The 19,056-nt window shown below is 34.6% G+C and overlaps 1 pseudogene; it reads left to right on the top strand.

Moving 5' to 3' along the window:
- The first annotated feature begins 2,418 nt into the window (after positions 1 to 2,418).
- LOC143666714 (F-box/LRR-repeat protein 14-like) lies at positions 2,419 to 3,938 on the top strand (annotated as a pseudogene).
- Positions 3,939 to 19,056: the final 15,118 nt, after the last annotated feature.

Here is a 19,056-nt window from a genome sequence, read left to right as displayed (position 1 = left end):
GTTCTATGAGAAAATCAATAAGATTGATGGGCCCTTAGCAAGATTGACAAAAAGAAGAAAAGAGAGGATGCAAATAAATAAGATCAGAAATGGAAGAGGAGACATAACTACTGACCTCACAGAAATAAAGGAGGTAATAACAGGATACTATGAACAACTTTACGCTAATAAAAGAGAAGCTAAGCATACTTAAAATTATGTCTCAAAGTCACTGCAGAGAACCTCTTTTGTTGCTCCGATGTGGCATCTCTCTCAAAGTCAAAATGGCATTCAAACCTTCTGCTTTCCCTCCATGTGGGACATGAATCCCAGGGGTAGATCTCTGGCAATGTGGGACATGACTCCTGGTCATGGGCCTGGCCTTGACATTGTGGTATTGAGACCACCTTCTTGGCAAAAACAAGGAAGAGAAATGAAACAAAAGAAAGGTTCAGTGGCTGAGAGATTTCAAATAAAGTTGAGAGGTCAACATATGAGTTTTTAATATGCATTATATAGATACCTCATTTTAGTTTTTAGTGGATTAGAAAATCTAGGAGGAAATACCTAAATACCTAAAACTGTTGAACTATAATCTAGCAGCCCTGATTTTTGAAGATAACTGTATAATTACATAGCTTTACTTGTGACTGTGTGATTATGAAAACCTTATGTGTAACACTGCCTTTAACCAGTGTATGGAAACATGAGTAAAAAAATAAGGATAAAAAAAGGACAAAAGCAAATAGTGAATAGGGAGGATAAAAGGTATAGGATGTTTTGGGTGTTCTTTTTCATTTATTATTCATATATATATATGAATGTTCAAACATTGATTATTGCGATAAATGCACAACAATATGATGGCAGTGTGAACCACTAATTTTTCACTTTGGATGATTATAGACTAGGTAAATTATAAAATTGCACTAACAAGGAGTCCTGCCTTACAGGAATATTGGAAGAAGTTCTGTAGCCTGAAAGTAAAAGACAAACAGAGAGGGGCTTGGAGTAAAGTATAGAAATGAAGATTATCAGTATGGGTAACTAAAAGGGCAAAAAGAGAGATAAAAATAGGATATGACATAAAAACCAAAGGATAAAATGGTTGAGATGAGTACTAACTTTGAAGTAATAACATTGTGTGTTAATGGATTAAACTCCTAAATCAGAAGACATAAACTGGCAGTACTGATTTTAAAAAGTATGATCCAATCATATGCTGTTTACAGGAAACTAACCATAGACCCAAAGACACATTATTCTGAGTGAAATAAGCCAGACACAAAGGACAAGTATTTTATTCCACTGTTATGAGCCAGTTGTAATAAACAAGCTCATAGTGCTAGAATCTAGAATGTGAGTTACCAGAAAATAGATTGATGTACAAGAATGGAGAGTTGATGCTTAAATTATACAGATTTTATATAGTTTTTTGACAAAGGTTTGGAATGGATGATGGTGATGGTAGTATATTTTTATGAATGTAATCAACAGCACTGAACTATGTATGTAAATTTGTGTATAAGAGGAAAATTTGGGATTCTATTACAATAAAAATTAAAAGATAAAGCATAAGGCTGCACGGCATGGTGAACCCTACTGTAGATGATGGACTGGAATTATTAGGGCAAATATATGAGTGTTTTTTTATGGGTTGTAACAAATATATGACACCAATACAAGGTGGTAATAACAGTGGTATACGGGAAAAAATGCGCTGAGTGTAAATAATGGATGATGGAACAAGTTTAATAAACTTTCATCAATTGTAACAAAAGTAAAGTGTTAAAAATTAATACAATTAAAAACGCCCGGCTGGCCTGCTTGCCCTGGGTCTGCGACAAGGCACGCTCCAGCCAAGGCATCCGTGGTGCCAGGGGTGGTTTCCGAGTGCACGAGACGGCAGGGGGAGAAGGACCTTGTGTTCGGTGGCTGGGATAGGCCTCCCGGACCCCCACCTGAGCAGCGGAGTGGGTGGGCCTCAGCTGGGAGGTTTGAAAAGCCGGGTAGAGACTAAGGCAACAGGAAGTCTCCGGCCCACCCCCTGGGTCCCCTCAACCACCTGCCGAGCCCGTCGGCAGCGAAAGGGAACAGAGGATGCGGTAGGGGGCGTGGGAGCCGCGGAGCTGGCGGTGCCGCAGGACCATTGCGTGGTTAGACCGAAGGCGGTGGTGGCGGTGGCAGTCCCAGGCCGGGCCGGGCTCCGAGAGTGAAGAGGGGTGTCTTCTCCGCCCCGGATGTGAGTACTGTACAGAGCCCGGGAAGGCTGGAGGGCAGGGTGGCTACGTCAGCAAGCAGGCAGGTAGGAAGGACGGACAGGACAGGATGAGGAGCGGAGGCCAGGGCCATAGCTGCAAGGCGGGAGGGCAGTCCATTGGGCCCACGGAGGGGCTCGCGCCTCCTCCCATCCGCGCTACAGAGGGGGTGTGGAGTAAAATGGAGACCCACATCTCAGGCTGTTTCCCCGAGCTGTTGGTCATGATCTTTGGCCACCTGGACTTCCGGGACAAGGGGCATGCAGCGCAGTGGTGCACGAGGGCCACCTACCGCAAGTCGGTGTGACGAGTTGTGAAGGCCAAGCTGCATCTGCTCTGGGCCAACCTGTCACTGTTCTTCAGCCTGCAGGCCTCGGGCATCCACCGAGTTGCAGCCTCAGCTACATGATCCCATCGAAAGTCTCAACCTCAGCAGCTGCTACAGCCTTAGTGACAACTGGCTGGTCCACGCTTGGCACAGGAAATCGGCTCCTTGAGCACCCTCAACCTTAGCCTCTGCAAGTAGATCACCGACAGCAGCCTGGCCCACATCTCCCAGTAACTCAGTGGTCTGGAGGTGTTGGAGCTTGGTGGCTGCAGCAACATCACCAACACTGGCCTCCTGCCCATTGCCTGGGGCCTGCAACACCTCAAAAGCCTCATCTCCGCAGCTGCGGCCACCTGTCGAACGTGAGCATGGAGCACCTGCAGCATGACGCGCAGTGAGGTTGACGGCTCCCTGTGCTTGGAACAGCTCACACTGCAAGACTCCCAGCAACTCACTGATCTTTCCTTAAAGCATGTCTCTTGTGGGCCATTAGGCCTGAGGCTCCTCAACCTCAGCTTGTGCATAGGCATTTGGACGCAGGCCTCCTGCACCTGTCATATACGTACAGATTACACAGCCTTAACCTGCGCCATTGTGATGTAAGTGATACAGGAACCATGCATCTGGCCAGGGCAACCTGTGCCTATCAAGGTTGGATGTGTACTGTGACAAGGTGGAGGACCAGAGCCTGGCCTTCATAGGTCAGGGGCTGGACAGCCTCAAGTCCCTCTCTCTCTCTGTCCCTGCCACATCAGTGAAGATGGTGTCAACCCTATGGTGCTACAGATGCAGAGGCTGGTCAACATCCGACATGGTGTGCACATCACGGACAAAGGCCTGGGGCTGACTGCTGAGCACCTGAACCAGATCACTGCCATCAACCTATATGGCTGTATCCGAATTGCCAAGTGTAGCCTGGAATACATTACTCAGCTGTCCTACTTCAAGTTACTCAACCTGGGGCGCTGGCAGATGACAGACAGGGAGATGGTCAGCTGAGGGCCACAGCATCCCTTCCCTTGTCCTTCCCTATTCATACCCCCTTCACCTCCAGTGCCCCCTCCACACTCCCCATGACATTGCCGTTGACGGAATGGGGCAATGACAGCATGCTTCAGGCTCATTTGTGCTCCTGCCTCCAGCACCCACCCCACCAAGGGCCCATTCTCATCCCGTCTGGAGATGAAAACCAACCTGACCCCATTGCTCCTCTGATACTGTTGCCTGTTCCACTCTCCTTCCCCCTAAAGATGGGGAGATGGACTCAGCTACTTACCCACTCATCTTTGCAGGGGGATGGAAGACTGATTCAGCTGCTGTTTTCCCACTGTGATGCGTTTGAAAATGGCTGGAGGTCTGGTGAGAGTGACTAGTCCTTTTGACCCTGGGGAGTTGAGGAAAATATCTCCCTTCACTTAAGCTTTCATTTGAATACTGTGATCTGGTTTTTATTTTGAAGTATATAAAAAGCAAACCCAACTATAATGGCCTTTTCATCCTTCTTCCAGTTCTATAACTAGGCCCAGTCCTTCTCATCACTTCTCCTTTTACCAAACTCTGACATCCATGCTCATTTAATTGTTATCTTTTATCTTTTTTTCTCGGAAGAAATTTTTTTTTAAAGTACCTTTTTTCTTCTGCTGAAAATATTCTATGTACTATATATATATATAATGTATATACATGTGTTTCTGGTTACCACCTTTTAGTTTACTTTTTTCTCTGAAGCCCTGGAATTCTACAAGAGAGAGACTTTGAGACTCAAATATTTTTGTGCCTAGCCTGGAAAGATGCCCCTGGATTTGTATGTCTTTTTTACTTTCACTTCTTTCCAACCATCATCTATCCAGTATTGTCCCACTACTACTTTCTGGCTATAATTTTCTCCTTATCCATTGGGATTTGAGGGCCTAATCATGTTTCTAAATCTTGACTCAATTTATAGCACAAATATGTGGGAGAAATAAGAGTTGAACTGTTTTTTTTGTTTGTATGTTTGAAATGCAGATTATGTCTTGTAGATGATTATTATATATTGAAACTCCACCCTTCCTCGCTGTCTTTCTAAGTTTCCTCACAAAAAGTTCACCCAGTGAGGCTTCTTGTTGGAAGCAGAGGAGCAGAACTGGCCTATAAGAATCCCTGGGCTCAATGCACAGGGAGAATACTGAAATCCATGTCTTATCTCTGTTCTTTTAAAAAAATGGAGTTTGTGTGTTGTAAAAAATTATTTCTAAATGGAGGAATAGATGACTTTCTTTATTCTGGTGGTGTTGGTTTATTATAAGTTTGCAAACTACCAGCCAATAATTTTATATCCTGCAATACTCTCTTTCAAATATGGGGAGAGATTAAGACAAGCAAAAGCTGAGGGAGTTAAACACCACTGGACCTTATTTACAAGGAACATTAAAGGGAGTTCTTCAGACTTAAAGTAAAGAATACTAGACAATGTTTCAAAGCAGCATAAAGAATAGGAATCTGCAGTAAAGTTAACCTTGTAGTAATTTTAAATGACATTGTTATTATATTGCATGGTTTGGTACTCTACTTCCATCCTACAGGTACTTAAACATAAATGCATAAAAGTAATTATAAATCCATAATTTGGAACATATACTGTACAAAGATGTAAGTGGAAAGGAGTACAGAAAATGGTAGTTTATGGGATAAGTAAAAAAGTTGGGGGATAAAGAGGTATACAAAAATATTACTGCATGCTATTGAAGTTAAGTTGGTATCAAACAATATATGATTGTTGTATATTTAAGATGTTAGATTTTAACCTCATGATAAGTACAAAGAAAATAGATGAGAAATATGTCCAAACAAAAAATAGAAAGCATTAAATATGTAACATCACAGGAAATTAGATCAATATAAAATTAGTCATTAATAGAAGTGAAAGGAAAAATGGCATAAGATTATTTTGGTTCTGAAGCTGATAAAATCAATATATGAAAAATGGGTTTCCTTTTACATTGGGATTTATTAACTTACACATTTCCAGTTTTAAGTCCATGAAAATATCCCAATTAAGGCATCTATGTAGACAAATCACCCTGAGATTGAGCTCCTCTGTCAGATAGCCAGGCAACATTGTGAGGTTGGCTGATCCTTCTCTCCTGGATTTCATTGCTTCAGTTTCTGATTTCTCCATCTGTGGCTTTTTCTCTAAACTTCTCTGGGTATGTCTCTGAATTTTCTCCCTTAACTTCTGTATTTGTTTTATTCTTTTGTAGAGGACACCAATAAGAGGATTAAGATCTGTCTTGAATGAGGTGGATCACATTTCAATGTGAAATAACCAAATCAGAAGTTTCTACTTATAATAGGTCTTCACCCACAGGAATGGGTTAAAAGAACATGGCCTTTTCTGGGGTGTGTAACAGCTTCAAACTACTAAAAAGATTTACAGAGGTTAATAACAAAATGTCAGAAGAAATCCTGAAATATCAGTAGTGATTTTTAATATAAATGAATTAAACTCTCTAGCCAAATGGCAAACATTGGCAGATTGGATAGAAATGTATTACCCAATCATATGTTCTCTCAAAGAGACACAGTTTAAATTCAAAGAATCAAGTAGGTTGAGATTGAAAGTATGCTAAAACAAAATAAAACATACCATGCAAATAGAAATCAAAAGACAGCTTGGGTGGTGTTTGGTTTAAAAAGCTGGCAGAATGCAATATACCAAAACTAGGCTTTTACAATGAGGATTTATTATAAGTTTGCAAATTTACAGTTGTAGGCCATGAAAATGCCCCCAATTAAGGCATTAAAATATGATACCTGGACTCTGAAGAAAGGCCAGCATCTGGGACACCTCTGTCACATGGGGAAGCATGTGGCCGACATCTGCTGGTCCTTCCCTCCTGGGCTGTACAGCTTTCTGCTTCTGAATCCAGTGGGTTTCTCTCTGAGCATCTGTTGTTCTGCTCAGCATCTCTGGAGACATGTTCCCTCTGTAAACTCTCTCCAAGTGTTTTTTTCTTCTCTTTTATCCCCATAAAGGACTCCAGTAAGGATTAAGACCCACCTTGAATTGAGTGCATCACACCTCAATTGAAATAATCTAGTCAAAATCCCACCCACAATAGGGCTATACCCACAGGGATGGAGTAAAAGAACATGGCCTTCTCTTGGGGGTGCATAACAGCTTTGAACCAACTGATGGATAGGTAAGTAAAATGTGGTATTATAGAATACCACAATGCAATACTGTTCTGCCATAAAAAGGAATGAAGTCCTGATACATGTGACAAATTGGATGAACCTTGAAGACATCATGTTGAGTGAGATAAGCCAAAAACAAAAGGACAAGTATTATACAATCTTAATGATTTAAAATATTTAACACAAGAAAACTCATATTCAGAATCTGTACTGTAGTTTACCATAGTTTTGATGGGTGTAGAGAATGGGAAATTAAGACTTAAAACATGCAAGGTTCTTATTTGAAAGCTGGGAAATATTTTGGTAGTGGTTGATGATTATGGTAGCAAAACATTGTGAATGTAATTAACAACAGTGAAATGGATATCTATATGTGATTAATGGGATATCCTAGATTGTTTTTGTGCTAACAGTAAAAAAAAATTAAAAACTAGTAAGGGAGATTTCATCACCTCTTTTGAAATTCTGAATAATTTTTGAATTATGCCAATTACAGTGTATACAAAAATATGTTGAATCATCACTCAGATCAACCAAAGTAAAGTTTTGCCATTTTGCTTCAGATTTTTAAATAAAAACAAATAATGCATTAGTAGCAGAAAAGCACAATGCATAAAAAAGATGAGAGATTAGTCAAAATATATATTAATAAAAAAAGAAATGACTACATAAGACATCACTAATTGCAAACAAAAAAGGAATTCTGACAAATATAAATTTTAGACAAATTTGATTTCTGAGCAAAAGTAAGTCATAATATAGTAATTTATGTGGAATTTTATAGGAAAAGTTTAATTTTCATATGAATTCAAAATGTACATGAAAAGAATGCACATTTTAATATTTGAATAAATTATTGAACAGTGATAAACAAGTGAGAAGTTAGCATTTTACTTTGAAAACAGAGGTTGAACTTTATCTTACCCTTTCAAAAATAATTGAAGAAAATGGTAAAAAATAACTCTAGAAAGAAAACCTTAATATAATTAAAGGAATGCATGTTATTTCAATGCAAAATAATATATCTAAAAAACATTGCTTAGGTTTTTAAGGAAAAATAATCAAATACTTGGAAAATGGAGAAAGCATACTTTCTTATATATACATTAAACAGAACAAAAAATAAAACTGCAACTGCAGTTGCATGTTGTGATGCTGAAGAATTTTTATAGGAAGTTTTGCATCCTACCTAATTAAATTTATGGGCTGTCACAAAATTTGGATTCATTATCAAAACTTAGTGTTAATCTAGAAATCAGGAGAAAAGAAATGTTTTTTAAAAGTCATATCAAATTAAACAAAGAAACATGAATTATTCAAGCTTCTTAACACTTCACAGAATGGTAGGGTTTCAAATCAAATTCTTAGCATGTAGACATTTAAAAGATATTAGTCCATGTAAAGAGTTAATCTCTTTGTTTCAGGGTGCTAAAGCAGCCAGAGTACAATATAGCAGAAATGAACTGGCATTTAAAAGGGAAATTTGTGAGCTTACAAATTTACATGTCTAAGGCCTTAAAAATATCCAAATATGGAGTCTAGAGAAAGATACCTTCTCTGAAGATAGGCTACTGGCATCCAATGCTCCTCTGTCACATGGGAAGGTACGTGGATTGTGTCTGCTGGTCCTTCTCTCCTGGGATTTGTTCTTTTCAACTCCTGGTATCAGTGGCATTCTCTCTGAAAATCTGTGGGTCCTTAGCCTCTCCATGGCATTTCTCTCTAAGCTCTGTCTCAATGTTTGTCTTTTATTTTTTCACAAAAGACACAATTAGTAAGGGATTAAGAGCCAATTTGAATGGGCTGGGTCTCTGCTCCATTGAAGTAATCTAACCAAAATGTTCCACACACAATAAGTCTGCCCTTGCATGAGGGATTAAAAGAACATGGCTTTTCTTGGGTACATGACAACTTCAAACCAGCACCTCATGACTTTATAAGACTTCATGTCTTATAGCATTGCTAGATGAGGTTCTTTATTTCAATCACGTATCAAGAAAATATACATATCCTAAATTTAAATTACAGAGAAATTACCAAAGTTTATATTGATGAGTAGAAACAAAAAACTGCATGACTGTGTGATTATGAAGACCTTGTGACAGACAATCATTTTTCCAGTGTATAGAAAGTTGAGCAAGAAATAAAAGTAGAAATGAATAATTGTAATAATTGGGGTGATTGGATGTACAGAATGTTTAGGATGTTCTTTGTTACTCTTATATTTATTTTTATTTTTTATAATTTTGAGTAATGAAAATGTTCAAAAATCAATTGTGATGATGAATGCACAACTATATGACGATATTGTGAACCATTGATTGTACACTTTATGTGATTATATAGTATGTGAAGATATATTTCAATAAAACTGTATTTAAATAGAGAAAAGGAAAAAGGCAAGAATTATGTTTATTTATGTAATATATACATATTCATACATAAGATTAGTTTAGAAGACCATGAAAAAACCATGAAAAATATTAGGGATATTTCTATTTTCTTTAGTAATTTGAAATATTTTCCAAATTTTCTTCATGCTCACATATCCATTTTTCTACAACTCAGTTTTCAAAAGATTTTACTTTGCTTTAAGAACTAATATTGAAGTGCTGTTTTGTCTTTGTAGCTGTTTGATTAAGAGCAAGATTAACCACTAATATTTGTAAAACACCAATGAACATTTTCATAACATGAGCATTCAAAATTTTGCGAGAATTTATTTATTCTGATGACACTAGCCAAAATATATTAGTATAGCATTAAATATTTTCTGTTCATCATCCAGTATAATCTTTATTTTTGGATTCATGGTCTGGGAATTGAACCCAGTTCTCCCTCATGGCAGGCGAGCATTCTATCACTGGACCAACTGTGCAGCCCTAACATAATCTTTATACTAACTTAATTGATTTAGAAATATTATTTTTCTTTTATAGTTGAAAAAATATATTTAAGTTTCCAGTGATTTACTGAGTGCAGATCTGGAATCTAAAAATCTGTCAAAAGCAGTATCCTTTACAACTGTGCTATATTTCTTTTTGAAGAATAAATGGAATGCCTTCTGAAAGCGCACTCCTTAATAGAATTCTCTGACAATAGAAACCTCATGGGAATACTTATTATACCATTCGAAGATAGCACCACATATTTTTTGTTACATATTAGTTTGCCTAAAGCTACACACATATTTAAATCACATTTGACAAATATTTTATGTCTACAAATTACTATGAAGATTTCTAAAAACATATTCTTGAATATGATCCAGATCATGTGTGATCAAGCAGAGGATGATTCAAATGAAATTCAAACTAACTGAAGGATGCTACTGTAGGTAGAGAGTAACCAAGTAAATACCCTGTAAGAAAGAAAGAACAGATAATCTTGAATGTTCAGATTCATTGAAATTTCAGTTGCCTAGATCCCTCTCTCTTCTGCATGACTCTAAAGAGAGCATTTTTCACTTCTTTGTTTATAAGACTATAAATGAGTGGATTCAGCATGGGGATCACCATAATATAAAACACAGAAGCCACTTGATCCCTTCCCAAGGAGTAGGACTATTTAGTTTTAAATAAGTGAAAATTGTATTGCAAAAAAGATGGTGACTCCCAGGAGGGGACAGCACAAATAAAAAAGGCTTTCCACTTTCCTAAATTGGAATTAATTTTCAGGATAGTAGACAGATTGGACATATAGGACACAGATTGTGATAAGAGACACCATTACATTTAAACAAATGATAAGAAATAACATGATTTCAGTGTAGGACACTGCTAAAACTGGGATTGAGTCACAAAGATTATAGATAACATTGGTGTTGCAGAAATGCAAACTGTTCTTATAAAGAACATTGGCTAGTGATTCAATAAAGCCAATCAATTAGGACCTAAGGATGAAGGTTTGGCAGAGTCTTGTGGACATGACCTGGTAGTTTAGATGATTATTAGTGGTCATGGGCCATTGAAGGCAGAAGGAAAAACTCAGTGATAGGAAGACCAAAACCAACATCTGGGTGAAGTAGCCTATGAGTGATATATACTTATTGGAAGTCAGCAAATTCTCTGAAATTTCAGGTGTGATGACCATTCAGTAACAGAAGCCCAAGAATGACAGGTGACTGAGGAAAAATACATTGGAGTTGTGCATCTGGATATCCAGGTGAATTGTCAGCATTGTCCCTGCATTCCCCAGCATGGTAAGCAAGAATATCAGGAGAAACAGCATAAAAGGACCTGTCTGACCACTTTAGAGTCTGTCAACCCAATAAGAGTGAAGTCAGGCAAATTTTTGTTATTATTACTTCCTATAGTGTTTAGTGTTGCAAACTGTTGAGGCATCAAAGGTGATACTTAGTATAAATGACTTCAGAATGGTGTTTATGAGAATTATCTGGCTTCTAAAAAATTAATTTAGTGTTTCTAGAAATTCATAATAAAAGTAGTTTATAAAATATGACTGAAAACAATCTGAGTATGACTGCCAAATATAAAATAGTTATCAAGCAACATTTAATATTATATAATAGAAGGTCATATATATTGTGGAATTAAAGAGAACCTGACACTATTATTAATACATAATTTTATTTTCCTAGTATTCAGGTGAAAATATTATGCCATGAGTAATACTGTTGTACAAAACTTTGAGAAATAAAACAGGCACAGAAAGTTATCTTACCCAGTCATAGCTATTAAATGTTTCTGGCTCTGTGATTCTCCCAAGATTATTTGACTACAGAAATCATGCTCAAAAGACTCCATTCTTAAAATATATTTTGGAAAACCAGAAAAAAATTGCTAGATATTCAATTAAAAATGACAGAGATTAATGCATCATTTGCAGTTTCTTTGTATCCAGTATTATTTAACAGAAATGACAGATCAGAAATTAAAACCATAAGGTATTTTAGTGAGGAATATTAATATGATAGAACACACACTATTATTGATTTTCATAAAATATGTTTTTAAGAGATTATCTACAGACAAATTTCTTCAAAAATTATATTTTCAATATATGCCCTTGCTTGATGACTCTGATTCCATCAATTTGATAATTCCATTTCTGTAAATCTTGGCATTACTTAGATAAGGACTACTAGATATGTAAGTGCATAGGCATATTTTTCAAATAATATCAAAATTTACTGTTAGATAATCTAAAGCACTCTACTTTAAGAATAAGACCTACCATGACCCAAAGTCATTGACAAACTACTTCCAGTATTGTCTGTCTTGAAATATGTCACCCTCAAGTTTTCTCACAAATAAAATATGTAAACTAAAGGGCCTGAAATTTCGGTGATATAATTTTTGTAATTCTTTGGGATAACCTATCTTGAATTTTTGTGCATGAATTTCTGTTTTGTTCTGAGGTAAAATATATCACCTCAGATATATTTTTTAATTTAATTTTTTTATTCAAGTCATCATCAAATAGAATGTTCAGCTGGAAATTATGTTTCACAGGTACATCAGAGAACTACTGTGATAAAAAACATAGCTTGCTGTTTACCCTGATAATGCCACAGCACCTCCTATATTGAAAGTCACTGATAGTGCAACATGTGGTCAACTCTGGGACCAATTTCCAAGGTAGATTACTTGGCATGATTCCAAGAATAGAAATTCTAGAACTAATGCATCCATGTTAGCTTTGTAACAAAGAGTTGCATTCCATATAGACACCAGATAATACTGAGCAATATGTTTTGATTATGTAGTTTTTGATGGGCTCATTTCTGATTGGGTAAAAGAGAAGTTATTTCTAGAGATATGTTTATTAATCTGTGGATGAAAATCCAGATTGTTAAGCATCAGGAATGGAATAGCACATTTTTTTAAATGACACCTTTTTATTTAAAAGTTTGACACTAGCAGGGGGAAAATTTGCTTATTGAACAAAAATTAGAATATAATAAAATTCAAATAGGAAAAGGAAATTCTTTTATAAATATTGTTAATCTATGGATGTGTTTTCTTTCAATTATTTTCCTTTGTGCATATGGTGTTTCCTTTTATGTATATGCATGTATTTACATAGCTTTATCTCACCATATTTTCAGAAACAGTCCAGTTTTATTATTAACTATTTGTAATACAGTTTGACCAACGTTATATTAGATGTTCAGAAAGCCTGCAACTTCATGTAATTTGCATTAGCTGCTGCAACATAACTAAATCTTTCCTAGGAATGTGCACCAGCTGTTGAAATCACCAAAATGACTCATGATGGACTTTCACCATTCAGTTTTGGCAGTTTCATCTAATTCAGTGACATAGCAGATGTATTGTTTTAATCAACCACAACAATGTTTGAACAACTTGTTTTATTTTGTAGTCTGATGTCTTTTATTGTATTTAAAGAAACATGAGAGAGGAAAGCAAAAATCAATGCTAGCTTGAGAAGCATTTTATGACTAATTTAATTGGAAAATGTCTCCTTTCCTCTCCATATAACTATGTGAAATGTATTATGAACCTTACATTAGTTAATAGTAATAAAACCAATTTTTTGTACTTTCGTTTATAGAAAACTATTTACACTCCAGAATTTTAAGAGCGAATTTTATGATATTCAGGTATTAAAATATTATATATTTGAATTAAATTGTTATATGTTTAATGAATTTTGGAAGTACAATTCTTCTCTTTATCACAAGTTCAGTAGTACTGAAAAAAGTTCATTGGAGATAAAAAAGACCCAGCCTAAATGTGTTACAGAATATATGTCCTTGGTGTTTAAGCCAAAGTAGAACCTGTTGGAGATTTTTTATGCCAATTTCACCTCACTTAGTTATATTTACTCCTTGCAAAATCACTGTGAGCTTTTATCACAACATTGTAATCAATTTTCTATAATTATTAATTGTACTTTTGAAAATATAAGTAAAAGTTGAAGAAATGATAATTCTAAAAATTCATTTTATGACTGATCTGCTTTTTCTACATCTTTATTTGTGGGATTCCAATAAGTCATCTCTGATAGGAAAATAATTAGGAGAGAGAGTAAGGAGTAAGAATCAGAAGAGAAACATGACTTCTTTGCCCTACATTTCAAAAAATTTAGAACTTTATCCTGACAAGTATTCAGTGTCATTATTTTTTTAATTAGTAAATGGAGGACAAAATATATTAAGAAATGTACCAATCCACCAATAGGAAATAACAATCATAAATATTTATGCACTAATCAGGATGTCCAAAAATGCATGAGGCAAACATTGGCACAAGTGAAGAGAGAAATAGACATATCTACCATGAAAGTTGAAGACTTCAAGGCACAACTCAAATTAATAATTAGAATATTTAGACAGAGGATCAATAAGGAAACAGAGAACTTGAATAATTTAATAAATGAACTAGCCTTAAGAGACATATACAGAACCCCACAACAGCACGGTATGCATTCTTCTCAAGTATTCATTGATAATTATCCAATATAGACCACATGTTGTGTCACAAAACAAATCTTGATTAATTTTAAAAAGTTGAAGTTATTTAAAAAATTGATCATTATGAAATAAAGCTGAAATTCAATAACATGAAGGAATTGAATGGGTATTAATTTAAGAAAGCTAAATAATGCACTTTTAAATATCAGTGGTAAAGGAGAAGTTGGAAGAGAAATCAGTAACTATCTTGAAAAAAAGAAAATCAGCAGAACTTAAGGCAGCATTGAGAGAAAACTTTATATCACTGAGTACCTATGTTAAAAAGAAAGAAGGAGTTAAAATCAAAGAACTATCTGCACACCTGGCAGAACTAGAAAAACAAAATCAAATTGATCCCAAAGCTAGAAAGAAAAATAAATAACAATTATTAGTGCAGAAAAAAAATGAATTCAGGTTAAAAAAAACAAAGAAATAATAGAGAGCATCAATAAAACCAGAAACTGATTCTTTGTAAAGATCAATAAAATTGAAGGACTACACTGTCATTGTCAATGACACTGACAGTGAAAAAACAGGGAGGATGCAAATAAAATCAGAAAGGAGAAGGGGTAGTTATCTAAGAGGATACTGTGAACAACTGTACAACAATGAAGTATAGAACTTAGATGAAATAGCAATTTTCTGGAAATACTGGGAACAACCCACAATGGCTCCAGAAGAAATAGAAGACCTCAACAAACCAATCACAAGTAATGATATTAAAACCAGGACTAGATGGCATCATAGTTGAATTTTACCAAACATCCTGGGAGAAACTAATACAAATTCTGCTCGAGCGCTTGTAAAAATTTGAAGAAAAAGGACCACTACCTAACTCAGTCTGTGAAGCTAATATCACCCTAATACCAAATCTTGACAAATAACTGCAAAAGTAAAGAAAACTGCAGAACAACATCTTTTGTGGACATAAATGCAGAAATCCTCAACATAATACTTGCAAATTGAATCCAACCGCATGTTAAAAAATTATGCACCATGAATAAATGAGTTTTATTCCAAGTATAAAAGGGTAGTTCAACACAAGAAAATCAATTAATGTAATATACCACATTAATAGAAAAAGAGAAAAACCACAAAACTGTTTTGATTGCTGCAGAAAGGGCCTTTAACAAAATCCAGCATACTTTCTTTATAAAAATAAAAACTTCAAAAATAAGAATAGTAGGAAGCTTTCTCAACATGATAAAGAGTATATACAAAAAGCATAGCTAATATCTACCCAATGGTGGAAGAGTGAAAGCTCTCCCATTGAGATTGGGTAAGAGATAAGGAAGCCATTGTCACCACTGTTAGTCATCACAGTGTTAAAAGTTCTAGATAGAAAAATTAAGAAGGAAAATAAAATAAAATAATTCAAATTGAAAGGGAAGAAGTAAAACTTTCACTAATTGTAGATAATATAATCCTATAGCTAAAAAGTCCTGAAAATTTTACAGCAAAGTTACTATTATGAATAAACAATTTCAGTAAAGGGAAAGGATACAGGATTAGCATTTAAAAAATCAGTAGTATTTCTACATTCTAGTAATGAGCAATCTGAGGAATAAATCAGGGAAAAACATTTATGTACAATAGCAAATAAAATAATTAAATATATAGGAATAAATCTAATGAAGGATGTAAAGAACTTATATTCATAAAATTATAAACATTGTTATAAAGTAAAAAGAAGACCTAGATAAATGGAAGGACATTGTGTGCTCATAGACAGGAAGGCTAAATAATGTAAAGACGTCAATTCAACCCAAGTTAATTTATAGCTCCAACATGATCCTAATCAAAATTCCAGCAGCCTGTTTTGAAGAACTGGAAAAATTCATTAAGAATTTTTTGTGAAGTATAAGGGACCCCAAATAGTGAAAAACAATTTGAGAAAGAACAACATTGGAGAACTCTCACTTCTGTCTTTAAAGCATATTACAAAGCAACATCAGTAAAAATAGCATAATGGGAAAAATTGAGAATTCAGAAATAGATCCTCACATCTATGGTCACTTGGTTTTTCACAAATCTGCCAAGTCCGCACAATTGAGTCAGATCAGCCTTTTCAAAAAATGGTGCTGGGAAAACTGGATATCCATATCCAAAATAATGAAAGATGACCTTTATTTCACAACCTATACAAAAATTAACTCAAAAATGAATCAACCCTATATATAATGCCAGAATTATAACCCTCCCAAAAGAAATTGTAGGGAAGCACCTTCAAGATCTTTTGGGAAGAGGTGGCTTCTTAGAACTAAGATCCAAAGCATGAATGATGAAAGAAAAATAAATAAAAAGGAACTTCACTGAAGTGGAAGAACTTTATCATGAGTGTGAAATGGCAACTTAGTCATTGTGAGAAAATACTTGAAAACCACATACCTGATAAGAGTTTACTATCCAGGGAATATAAAGAGATACTACAGCTCAAAGTTAAAAAGTCAGGAAGCCCAATTAAAATGTAAACAAAGGCCTAAATAGTCATTTTTTCCCCAATGAGATATACAAAAGGATTAAAAGCACATGAAAAGATGCTCAGCTTCACTATTAGGGAAATGCAAATCAAAATCACAATGAGTTCTCATTTCACATTTTATAGAATGGCTGCTATTAAAAATAAAAAAAGGAAAACTACAAGTGTTGGAGAGGATGTGGAGAAATGGGAATATTTCTTTACTTTTTGTGGAAATGTAGACTAGTACAGCCACTGTGGAAGACAGTTTGGTGGTTCCTCAGGAAGCTAAGTATAAAACTGCAATTTGATCCAGCAATCCTGCTACTATATATATAGTCAATAAGAACTGCAAGCAGGTTTGCAAACAGACATTTTCACACCGATGATCATAGCAACACTATCCACAATTGCTAAAAAGTGGAAACAATCCATGTCTATCAACCAACGAATAGATAAAGAAAATGTGATATATTCATATCATGGAATATTATTCAGCTGTAAGAAGAAATGAAGTCTCAATGCATGTGACAACATAGATGAATCTCGAGGGTATTATGTTGAGTGAAGTCAGACATGCAAAAATATTGTATGACTTCACTTATATGAATTAAATATAATAATCAACCTCATCGAGCTCATATCTGGAATATACATCACCAAAAGATAGAATAATGACAGAGATTGTGGAGCTGATGCTTACTATGTGAAAAATGTGTAATAAGATTGATTATAAATGTTTGGAAATGGAAAAAGGCAATGGTAGCACATTATACTGAGTGTAATGAACAGTGGTGGTATGTGTGTGTAAATGTGATTGAAAGGGAAAATTTAAGATCATGCATGTCAACAGATGGAAAATGAGAGGATGAAACTTGGAAATGTATAACATAATGAACTATTCTGTGAATGATACACATGATCATAAGTAAAAATAAAAGGATGTTCTTCCATGAATTAGAATGAATGCATGATACTGTTACAGGGTGTTAATAATAGGATTGTATATATGCAAAAAAAAAACAAAGCAAACTATGGACTGCACTGAATACTAATATATGAATATTCTTCCATAAATTGCAAGATAAAAATGCTAAGTGAAAGAAACAAGAAACAAAGAACTATGTATTGTTTGACTTCATTTAGATAAATTTATAGAGAAGAAAAAAATTGCTAATTCTGACAGAAACAGATCAGTGATATGTAGGCTTAGAGAATAAAGAGGGATTGAGATGTACTTGCTTAGGGCTTTTTTGGAGTAATGAAAATGTTAACAATTTATTAAGGTGATGAATGCACAATGCCATGAATATACTAAAAGCCATTAATTGTAAAATAAATTTAAGCATTTCTTGAATTTAGGTTGTCTACAAAATCATAGACTCTGTTGACTATCGTTGTCAACACAAGTCAACAGCATACATTTTTTAAATCAATGAAATGTACATAAATGAAAGCAAGACCAGCATATTTCATAAAGTGACAAGAAAATGTAAAAAACCTAATATATAAGAACAGACACAACGTATGTACTGGAAGTGAGTTAGTCAAAAAACTATATTGCTAAAATATAAATGTTTACCAAAGACATCGCTCATTGAAAAGGAAGCAAAAGAAGTATTGTAAAAAATGGAGATAATGAACAAAATAGATTTCACATCAAAAAGAAGTTCTAAGGAAATAATTTATATGGGATTGTATATGATGAGTTAAAATTGTTACATAAATTAAGAATGTAAAGGAATAAATTATGGATATTAGTTGTTGGAATAAATTAATGAACAGTGATGAATTAATGAAAAGTTGTTAAACATTCTTATCTCTAAAACAGAAGTTGAACTTTATTATAATTGAATACTTGGACAATATGTAAAATTTTCTTATATAAGCTTGAATAGCAAAGAAAATTAAAACTGCAAGCCCATATTTGTAGAGGAATGTTTTAAAGGAAATTTTAGCAGCTTATCTGATGGAAATTTATAAGATGTCACAAAATTAAGAATCATTGTGAATTCTTAAGTTTACAAATTTTCTCTATTAAAATGTAATAAATAAAACAAGACTTTAATTAGAAATTTATTAATTTTAAATGACAAACCTGGAGATACTGATTTTAATCATATTGAATTTAAACAAAGTAACTAATTCCTAAATCATGTTGAAACATCACAGAACGGTAGCAATTTCTAATTGTTAGTAAATAGTGACAAGATATAGTACTGTATGCAGATGTTTATCCTGAGAATTCATAAAACTTCAGCTATTGCAAAATTGCAAGAAGAGAGTCTTGATTCTCTGAAGATTAAATGACAGAGGAATTAAAAGAAATGTAAGGAAAGAGTGAAAACTGAAAGCTGCAAGTAAAATAGAAAATGACAAAAATATATATATATGTAACATATACATAACATTAGTC

The sequence above is a fragment of the Tamandua tetradactyla genome, chromosome 23, assembly GCF_023851605.1.
Source record: "Tamandua tetradactyla isolate mTamTet1 chromosome 23, mTamTet1.pri, whole genome shotgun sequence".
NCBI classification, from domain to species: domain Eukaryota; kingdom Metazoa; phylum Chordata; class Mammalia; order Pilosa; family Myrmecophagidae; genus Tamandua; species Tamandua tetradactyla.
Note: the sequence above shows the minus strand (reverse complement) of the source record. Positions and strands in the feature narration are given on the sequence as shown.